Raw genomic sequence first — 9985 nt, 5'->3', positions numbered from 1 at the left:
GGCTCAGCACCTGCCTGAGCTTGTGGGTGAATAGAAGACTAACTGCAGTGAGTTGAAACAAAGACAAAGCAACAAACTTAAAATCTGTACTGCCTTTTTAAATAAAAGTAGACAGACATAATAAACAGCTACAGTTCTTGGGTTGAATTGTGTTGCCCAAAGTGACGGATTCTGTTGCTGACTCCCTGTACCTGTGAGTGGCCTTATTTAAAGATAGCGCTGTGGCAAATAGAGTCAAGAGAAGAGTCATGCTGAACTTGGTGGTTCCTCACTAGTGACTAATGTCTTTGTAAGAACTGGAAATCTGGACACAGAGACATGGGACCACAAAGAAAGTACCACATGAAGAAGAGTAGATTGTAAGGGACCTACAAACCAAGGGATGTCAAAGATGACCAGTGACTACCACACAAATGGAATAGCACAGAGACGATTACTCCCTCAGAGCTTCCAGCAGAAGCCAGAAGTCCACATCTTACCATCAGGGATTTAACAGAAAAGAGTTGTGTTGCTTTAAACCACTCAGTCGGTGGTACTGTGTTACAGTCACTTGAGCTAACTGACACCACTGAGGTTAGTATGACATAGCAGGATGATGACGAAGAAAAGGCCATATGCTCTCAGGGGTCATTTGACAAAAAGGTAAGCAAAAGGATGTAGATTTAGAACTATGGGGATATGGGGATATTAAAAGTCTGACTTATAGACACACAAAAAAAGGGTTAGATATAATATACTATTTGTTATTATCTATCTCTGGGTGGATACTAAAGTGAATATGGATACTGTGTGTATGTTTGTATCTGAGTATATGTCTGTGTGTATGTTTGAGAGAGTAGGGAGAGGAGGAGGGGAAAAGAGGAGGGAGAAAGTGGGGGAGGAGAGAGAGAGAGAGAGAGAGAGAGAGAGAGAGAGAGAGAATGAGAGAGAGAGAATGAGAGAGAGAGAATGAGAATGAATCTATAGGGACCAGAAGAAGGTATAGGATCCCTGGAACCTGAATCACAGGAAATTGTGAAACACCTGATATTTGTGCTAGGACCTAAACGTTGGTTCTCTGAGAAAACATGAAGTACTCTGAAATGCTGAGACATTCTAACTCTCTGAACAGGTTTTATCTTTGGGGGTTGAGGGAGGACACGGGAGAAATGGAATTAAAAGAAACAATTAAATAAAAGTAGCAGGATAATTTTTACCCTGAAAACACACACACACACACACGAGGGAGATCAGAACAATTGTGAAGTGGATCTAAGAGATGCCTTGACACCTTGGACACTAGATTGCTTAAGTAAGAGGTTCTCAGGAAGGCAGCTAAAATCAAACCAAACACTAAGCCCATTAGAATCTGGGAAGGGTGCTATTCTCGTTATTTTAGTAAATATGTAAGTCACCATCCCAGCTCATGCTAACTGAATAACCCCAAAGTAGTCAATCACCCAGGACTGTATGAAATTTCAATTTCATTTGAATAAGTTTGTACCTTCTTGAAAATTCTATATGAGAAAAATTGAGTTTAGGAGAGAAGTCTATCAATAGTAGCTGAGAATATTCATCATGCAGCTGGTATCACATCGGATTCTTCACATTGTGTTGATTCCCTCGATATGGTAGCAGTGGCACCATCAGAACCCTCATTCCTGTGCGTGGTTCAGAGGCGAGAGAACTGAGCTCTGGTAATGTACTGTGGACAGCGTTATGCTATAAGTGACAGATTTGGGATCCCACACAAGGAAGCACACGTACGTCTTCATCACTGTGCTTTCTCCAGCTTCAGATTATGCGAGGCAAGAACTGGCCGAAGAACCTTGTCGTTCTCCACTGCAGAGTGAGGTCTGGAACCTTACTTTTCTCGATCTGTGCACGTGTCAAAATGCCTACAGAGTGAGTCTTGGATGTGCAATTGATTTAAAAAACTGAGAGCTAATTAATAACCCAAGGAAGCATCCAGCTTTTCGAGCTGATGGTTAGCTTGTAGCCTAAAAGCTCCTTGCGCAGAATATACTGTCTGTGGCAATCACCAGAGGAATTTCTTGTCACCTTAGGACCTGACATTAAGGGACTCTTCCTAATAAACTCACTTGTATTCAAAACATGGACACACAGCAGCCTGATGGGACCACCTCATTCCCAGCTTACACTTCTCTTGCCTGGATCTCCTTACTGTCTGTCTGTCTATCTATCTGTCTGTCTGTCTGTCTGTCTGGAGCTCTCTCTCTCTTTCTTTCTTTCTTTCCCCCTCCCTTGTCCCTCTTGCTCCGGCCTCACTCACTCTGGCCCTGCGCCACTGTCCCTCCACCCCCATCCCCCATCCCCGCTTGCTCCAGCCCCTCCCACCCTCTCCGAGGCCCCTTCTTACTGTCTTACTGTCCTCGTTCATTTACTACTAATTCTATTTCGCCTTTTTGTGCTCTATTTTTCTACATCGTTAAACTCAGTGGCCTGGAAAGTTGGCTGCATTTCAGAACCACCTGGGGGATCTTGGGAACATTCCAGATGTCCAGGGTGCTCACTTGACCAGTGGCATCAGGTCATCCAATGAGATCAACCATCCCCTTAGTTCTCTAGCAGCTGGTGACGTCCATAAGAGGTCCCAGAAGCCTCCCTTGAAAAAAACGTGGGGTGATAAATAAAATATAGCCCTAGACAACACCAAGGTCCTAACAGCTCATTTACAGCCTTGGCAACCATGGGTAATCATTTGTTTGTTTGTTGTTTATGTTTTCCCTGATCTTCGGCCCTGAGGGCTTGATAGCAGCAAGCTTCTCCTGCCTGCTCCTTGCTGCTTCCTCTTTGATGCTCTCTTTCCTGTTAAGCCACCTGTCTCCTCTCAGTCAGAACCCTCTTCCCTCCCCACTTACTGGGGGACCTCCCCACTCCCTACCATTTTTTCCAACATCTGTGCCTCCACCAGGGACCTAAAGAACAAACGCCAAACCACAGCAAACCACTCTTCTGTAATTTGCTGGACGGTCAGGCTAAAAGGAGACTAAATTTCCCCCTGTTGCTGTTGTTGTTGTTTAAATGATCTGTGAAACAAACCAAAGTTGTGGCTGTGTTTTCCAGAAACAGTTTAGAAGAGTAGGTTAAGGCGGAAGCAAAGACAATGTCTCATATAAGTGAATCATTTGAAAAGAAATGTACTGAAGGAACCTAAGGCTAGGTTCCCTTCAAATGAGACCAGTCACACGCACACATAAATAAAACAGGTTATAGCTAAGCAGACCATATTGGGGAAAGGGTTAATCTTGGAACAGCAGGACAGACGAGCCCCCAAAGCAGACACACAGACAGCCTCTGCAGTCAGGGAACAGTATAGTACATAACTTGTTATAACTATTGGGAACTTCACAGTTTTCTGTGCCCTCAGCCTTCGTGCCTGTCCCCTCTCCCATGTGCACCTCAAGAGGTAAAGCTTAACCTAAACCCATGAAGGAGCAAGATTTACTCATGGTAAGGAGTGCCCACTATGCCTCTGTCTGGGATGGGAGTTGGCGATGCAAGGATGAAGAAATGGATGGGATTCCCATCCTCAAGGGGCCCATAGGTCTCATGAGGTACAGGGTTGTGATAAGCTTTTCAGCAAACTTTCCAGACTGCCATCCAGGAACAAGCCTACTCTGCTTCTGAAGTAGACAGTCCAGCCTTCCTCAGGAAGCCTCAGACAGCTATAAAGCTAGACTATACACAAGAGGACAAGAATTATGTGTACCCAGGATGGCAGGGGCAACAGCTCCAAGCCAGGGTCTCCTCCCTGGCTGGCCCTTGCTTTGTTCCATTGTTCTCCCAACTCTCTCCAGCCCCTGTGCCTTCCCACTGTCCCTCAGATTCCCCGAGCTCTTCATAGACTCACAGTCTCTGCTCTGCCATTTGCTCTCCCTGAATGACCTCCCCCTAATTTCTATGGACATGGGTCTTTCTTGTCATCAGTCCCGCCTCAGCTAAATGTATAAATGCTCCTTTTAAAAGGCTGTCAGTTTTATCCTCTCTCTCTCTCTCTCTCTCTCTCTCTCTCTCTCTCTCTCTCTGTGTGTGTGTGTGTGTGTATGTGTATTTATCTGATTTGGATCTCTGTGTGTCTCCTCTTGAAATACATACTCCACAGACCTTGTTTGGTTTCCTGTATCTCAGCACTTACTCCAGAGCCTGACATATGCTTGGTGTCTTTAAAAGTGTTCATTTGCTGGCCAAAGAAATGAGTTGATACAAATACGAATGCTACCACTGGTTATATCAAACAGTCAGACAGTTTAAGCGCCATTCACAATCTCACAGTCCTCCTTGTTTCCGAATTATTAACTTCCATAATAACATTTCAGTTGAGGCTTGAAAAGGCAAATAGACATTTCCAGACACAGAATGGAGGTAAGGTCGTCCAAGGCAGAGAAAACAGCACATACAAATGTCCTGAGCTATGAAATCCTAGGACAAAATCAGCAGTTCACAGCAGACAAGGGGTGATGGAGAAGGGTTGGGAGATGTGTTTAGATACAAGCTGGAGAGGAAAATACAGAAAAGGCAATGGGAGGTTGACAGGCGATTGGAAGGCCTGTCCATGCCTCAGATTTCATGTCTTAGCAGCCAGCTCAGGGACACAGGTATCTCGCTGTGTTCATGATAACATTTCTACAGCCCATGGCCACCCCTGGCAGTGCCCAATGTCTGTTGTGACAATTGATTGTAAGTAATGACTAGCCTATAGCTTCTCTGGTGCTTGGTCATATATTTTTTTGGGGGGGTGTGGATGTCTCTGTAGATGTTTCAGTATGAGGCCGATTGCTCCCCAGTGTGTCGTGGACCTATACAAGCTAAGGGAGGAGGATCTGAAGAAAACAAAGAGCTGACCCTCTTGTGAGTTTGGGGGGAATTTTCCTGCCATCCTATTGTAGGCTAGAATGACAGCTGTCCTGGGTCTCCAGTGTGCTGACTCACCCTGCAGATCTCTGGGCTTGCAAACGTCCATGGCTGCATAAGCCAATCCCTCTTCATAAACCTTGTCTATACTTATGAAGAAATCAGAGGCCATGTCTCTCTGACCCTACCTTATATAATCAGATCTTGATGTTGGAGTTGGGGGAGGAGGAGAGGAAAGGGAGTGGTGAGGCAGAAAGTGCTGAGTGAGGGCAGAGAAACAGACAGACAGACAGACAGACAGACAAAAGGCCCCCTCTCCCACTCACCTCCAGGCCACTCACGGGCTTCATACTATGAGTCTTAGGTAGCTGTGGGCTCCAAGTCAAGAGACAAGCTGAACAAAGTCCTGCCTCCTGGTTCTAATGGCAGTCCCCTTCCTCACTGCTTTAATGAGCTGCAATCAGGTCTCTGACAGAGAGTGGCGTGCCTGTCGATTTGGAACATTAGAAGACAGGACCCAGACTGGGTTCATTAATAACACGACTAGATGTTCACCCCCTGAACCCCTTGCCCTTCCCAAAGATAAAACAGAAGAGTTTCCAGCTTTGGGTGAGTTCATTAGTTGTTGTTTTGTTTCTAAACCATTGTCACATGCTAGAAGACATAATCTACTGCTTCCAGTATGTGAGCAGTAGCTAGCAAGGAAGAGTAGAAAACACAAACAGGCCGGACTCTCCTCAAAGAGGCAGTTGGTGGTGTGGCTCAGGGCAGTTAGATCTCTGACTTAGCCCTGGACCTTGAGGCAACTGTTTATCCCCATGTCCTGCTCTCTGTGTTACAGTGTGCTCTAAGGGTCCCTTGGGACTGATATTTAAGGTGACAGACTCTTCATGCCAAGTAAGGCTCAGGAGCCTTCTGAAGCATTCAGTGCTAAAAACATAATATCAAATATTGAGGAGGGGCTACCTTCCTCTCTCCTCTGCCCCACTTCCAACCACTGTGGTCAAGAGACTAGTAAAAAAAAAAAAAAACCCATAATATCTTCTGTGTACAAATTGTATTCAGTCTTAAACTTGGCACATTTGAGATATTTATTCTCTCTTAGTCTTTGTCTGTTTGTCTGTCTCTGTGTGTGTGTCTCTCTCAGTTTTTTTCTGTCTCTCTGTCTTTCTCTGTCTCTCTCTGGCTCTCAGTCTCTGTCTCTCTGTCTCTGCCTCTCTCAATCTCTCTCTCTCAATCTCTCTCTCATTCTCTCTTTCCCTCAACTTAGTACCTGGTTCTGAGAATCCCAAGCCACCTAGGAAGGCTACCTGCAAACATTAGGGCAAGCATCCTGGCCAAGCTCCCCACCAACCGCCAGCATCCCCAGTCAACCAAGAAACATGCCACTCTACAGCTTTGACCTTGGGCAAGCTTTGACCTTGGCAAGCTTGCTACACAGTAGTGGATCACTGAAACACCTAACTTCTGCAGCAGGTGGAATGCAGAGCACAGGAGACTGAAAAGATTATACAAACATATCTCATAAGCCCTGAATTGCTCCACAAATATAAAGGCCCATTGTTAATGTCACGAGTTATTGTCCTGCCCTTCCAGTTCTGTCCCCAAACTCAACTCCTGGCCTTTTGTTTCAGCCAAACTTGGGCTCTTGTCTCAGGCAGCTTTCTGCTTTGACTCTGTGCACGAGCTTTTATATTTTCCAATGAGTTTTTAATTGAGGCCAAGAGGCCTCTGGGTTTGCCTACCCAAGATTCTTCATCTGCATATTGATTCTCCCTTTTTAATCTGCACATAGGTGAAAATTTCAAATCTCAGGTTTTCACTCCATACTCCTATATGGAAAGAGGTATCCACATATGCCCTCGGTACTGGATGTTCCTAATTGTCCCAGAAGCTAACATTCCCCAGCCAAAATATTTGCAAATGTCTCTTGCAGACAATTGTCTACTACCACAGTGCACAGGGTCTTGCATTAAAATGGCAGGTCACAGAGACCACAGAGAGAAAATACGACCAGAGCAAGCTTACTGTGGCTTCTTTTTAATGACCTAAATAAACCCACTGCTAAAAAAGAATTGTGAGACTTATGCTAAGAAGCTGGCTCAGTTGGTAAAGTGCTTGCCTTTTGCAAACACAAGGACCTAAGTCAATCTCCAGAGCTCATATTTAGAAAGCCAAGCCCGGTGGCATTGTTTGTAATGCCAGCACTAGGGAGGCAGAGTCAGATAGGTCCAAGACTTGCTAGGTGACAAGCTCCAGGATACTGAGATAACAGATTTAGCGATGATACCTGAGGGTGCCCTCTGTCCTCCATACATTTGTACACACACACACACACACACCTCCCTATGTGTGTACTTGCACACATCTAAATACACACGGACATACAATATACATATTCCAAAATTAAAAAGTAATTGGGAGACTAATTCTCTAACAGAGTTAAATCACAGGGAGGGATCCTCCAGCCCAGACCATCGACAGAAGTCTTTATCTTTTTTAATACTTTCAAATAATATCAAACCTGAAACTTAACATCACATGCTTTTTAAAATATCTATCCATTTGTTCAAATTTCTTTGTCTTCTAAAATAGAAATAAATGAAAGAAACTTTGATGGAGTATCTAGCTATCTGGACATATGACTAAAAGTATCTCTGGATCTACCCCCTGCACCCCCCCCCTTAATGTTTGAAGTTGGGTTTTTCTTGTCACCTATCTCTCCGTTTCCTTGACCAGTCAGTGTAGGCAGAGGACGAAGCCATTTCGCAAGTCCAGTGGGATTAAGCCCGACCTCTCCCCGTCTTTTCAGGGGATCATGCCTGGGCCATCATTTGTCTTGAATCATTCTGTGGGAACAGGACTGAGGATGGGGAAGGGGCTGAGAGGCACCGGAGTCAGTGTTTGAGCCAATCCCCAAGCCCCTAACTCCTCAGCCAATCATATCTCACCACGCCCCCAATGAAAGCCTTGTCTGATGAGGTAACTCAGAAGGAGCTGGGCAGTTAGGACTTCCTGGGCAGTTAGGACTTCTGGAGGGGGGGGGGGGAAGCAGTCACCGCCTTAGCCTCAGTTCCTTTTTACTGTCTCACCTGTGCTCCAGAAACCATCTTAGATCTAGTTTGGTGTCAGGACTCTTCCACAAGTCACGAGAGTCTGTGGCACTTCGCTCTCCATCCCACACCTTCCTTCACGAGGTTGACCTTCACACTTCCACACCATTCTGACCCACTGTGCTGTCTGGAAGATGGCTCATACAGGGGCTGGAAGTCAGAGAAGAGTTCCCTGGTCAATACCCACACCTGCTAGCTGCCAGTTAGATTCCATCAGTGATGAAAACTGGGAGAAGAGGGTGCTGGAAAAGGGGGTGAAGTCTTATGTTCCTCCTGGCACCTTGGAAGCTGCAAGGGGCCGTTCTGGGCTTGTGGGCAACCTGAGCACCTTAATGCGTTTGGTACATTTTATAGCAGTCATGTCAGAGTATTAAGTCTTTACCGGTGATATCACAGGCTTCTGGCTTCTTGAATCTTGGTGGCAGCACATATACCAACTGAGCAGGAAAACAGCGACCCTGGGTTGGGGGTTATAACATTTTCTCTATATAATTGTAGCCCTGGTGTAGATCATTAGCAGTCCTTAATGTCTGAATAAATTCATCATCCCCCTTCTTCTTGCCTCTTTCCTTCCCTTTCCCCTCCCCTCTTTCCCTCCCTTCCCCCCTCTCCTCTCTCCCTTCCTCTTTCTTTGGCTTACCTGATACTTCCCAGCCTGATAACAAATTGCTGCATCAAATTTCTTCTGTTTAGTTTGCCTGAAGTAGCTTTAGTTTTCTTTACTAGATGGCTGTAGCAGTCTGTAGTTGAAAACACCCCCAGGATGCTCTATCCTCTGCTTACCTGGTAGCCATCGCCTCTGTCTCTCTTATGGACTCCAATTTGAATTAGATTAGCAATGTTTCCCAACCCTTACATTCCCAGTCTCTTTGTACTTCCTGGGTAACTGCAGGACAATTTTGGCCAAGGAAATAAAGAGTTTTCTTGGACTTCAAGGGAAATTTTTGCTTTCCTGGTGAGATGAAACAGGAGTGAAGCCACCGGTTATACTCTTTCTTATTTTGCGTAAATGCATGGTGCCTGGACCCGCAACAGCCTCTTTGCATCCAGGAGTCAACAAACTTGAGACTCGAAGGAGGATCGTCTAGAAATGATGCGGTGGAAACAGAGTGTCGGTTCATGAAGGGGTGCTGAACATGGGCGTGAGATTCACACCGTAGAACCAGTGTAGCCCTCCCAAGTCCGTATTTCAGTACCATCTCTATGATAGCTGTGAGTCCCAGAACTTTCCTTGTGCCCAATTCTTTTGCAGTAACTTCCGGCTTAATTTATCCACCCAGGAACACTGGACACTGCTCTCCAGCTCCTGTTAGCCATCCTCACATGCACTCAAGGCTTCTCCCGAGAAGGAAGAAAACAGATTCAGAAAATGGATAAAGGGAGATTCCCACAAACAAGAGAGAATCGCAAGATGGTGCGTCTGGACAGAAACTGACAGCCGCAGCCTGCAATGTTTGACCTCTCTGTTCTCATTTTGAATTGCCCTTTATCAAAAGCTCACCACACAATTCTCATTAGAGCCTTGGAGATAAGATGGAGTAGGTCAGAGAGAAATTATTTGGGTCATGGCCAATAATACAGTGAGCCAAGGGTCCTCTCCTCTCTTACCTTTCTCTTTTTTCTCGTCCACCAAACTTGACTGAGACACCCATGCTCCCAAGAGGCCAGAGCTGTTTGCCTGCTGCTGTTTCTCTTGACTAAAGCCCTGGTGAGATAAGAACCCCAGCCTTCCTCCCAGAGAGTTGCTCACCCACTGCCTTCCAGTGCTTTAATTAAGTGGACGTCTCATTCCCACGGAGGGTGTACAGCTGCTGTCCTTTTCTAGTATCTTGAAGCAAAATCAGAATTTTAAAAATCCTTAGCATTCTCTTGAAGGAATCGTGCCTCTCCCCCATTCACCTCCTGGGGCCATGGTTCTTTAGGATGTCTGGCCAGGGGCAAAGGGAAGCTGACCCTTAAGGTCACATGCACAAGCCCTGTTAATGAGAGCCCTATTTGTGAAGAAAGGGAGGGAAGGA

General features: G+C 45.6%; 1 long non-coding RNA gene across 4 annotated transcripts; it reads right to left on the bottom strand.

Annotated features, from left to right (window-relative positions):
* Nucleotides 1-2353: 2353 nt before the first annotated feature.
* Nucleotides 2354-9748, bottom strand: LOC114635887. 4 transcript variants are annotated; one of them, XR_003713542.1, is made up of 6 exons: nucleotides 9576-9748; nucleotides 8608-9051; nucleotides 8350-8425; nucleotides 7947-8117; nucleotides 5181-5341; nucleotides 2354-2605 (listed from the first exon to the last, which is right to left on the bottom strand). It is a non-coding gene; the product is annotated as an uncharacterized LOC114635887 (long non-coding RNA). The 4 variants fall into 4 exon arrangements; XR_003713541.1 differs by having other exon boundaries at nucleotides 2354-5341; XR_003713543.1 differs by lacking the exons at nucleotides 2354-2605; nucleotides 5181-5341 and adding an exon at nucleotides 9164-9302 and having other exon boundaries at nucleotides 7496-8117.
* Between the last annotated feature and the right edge of the window lie 237 nt (nucleotides 9749-9985).

Source organism: Grammomys surdaster, unplaced genomic scaffold (genome assembly GCF_004785775.1).
Source record: "Grammomys surdaster isolate TR1022 unplaced genomic scaffold, NIH_TR_1.0 99, whole genome shotgun sequence".
Taxonomy (NCBI): Eukaryota; Metazoa; Chordata; class Mammalia; order Rodentia; family Muridae; genus Grammomys; species Grammomys surdaster.
This window is presented reverse-complemented; position numbering and strand designations above follow the sequence as displayed.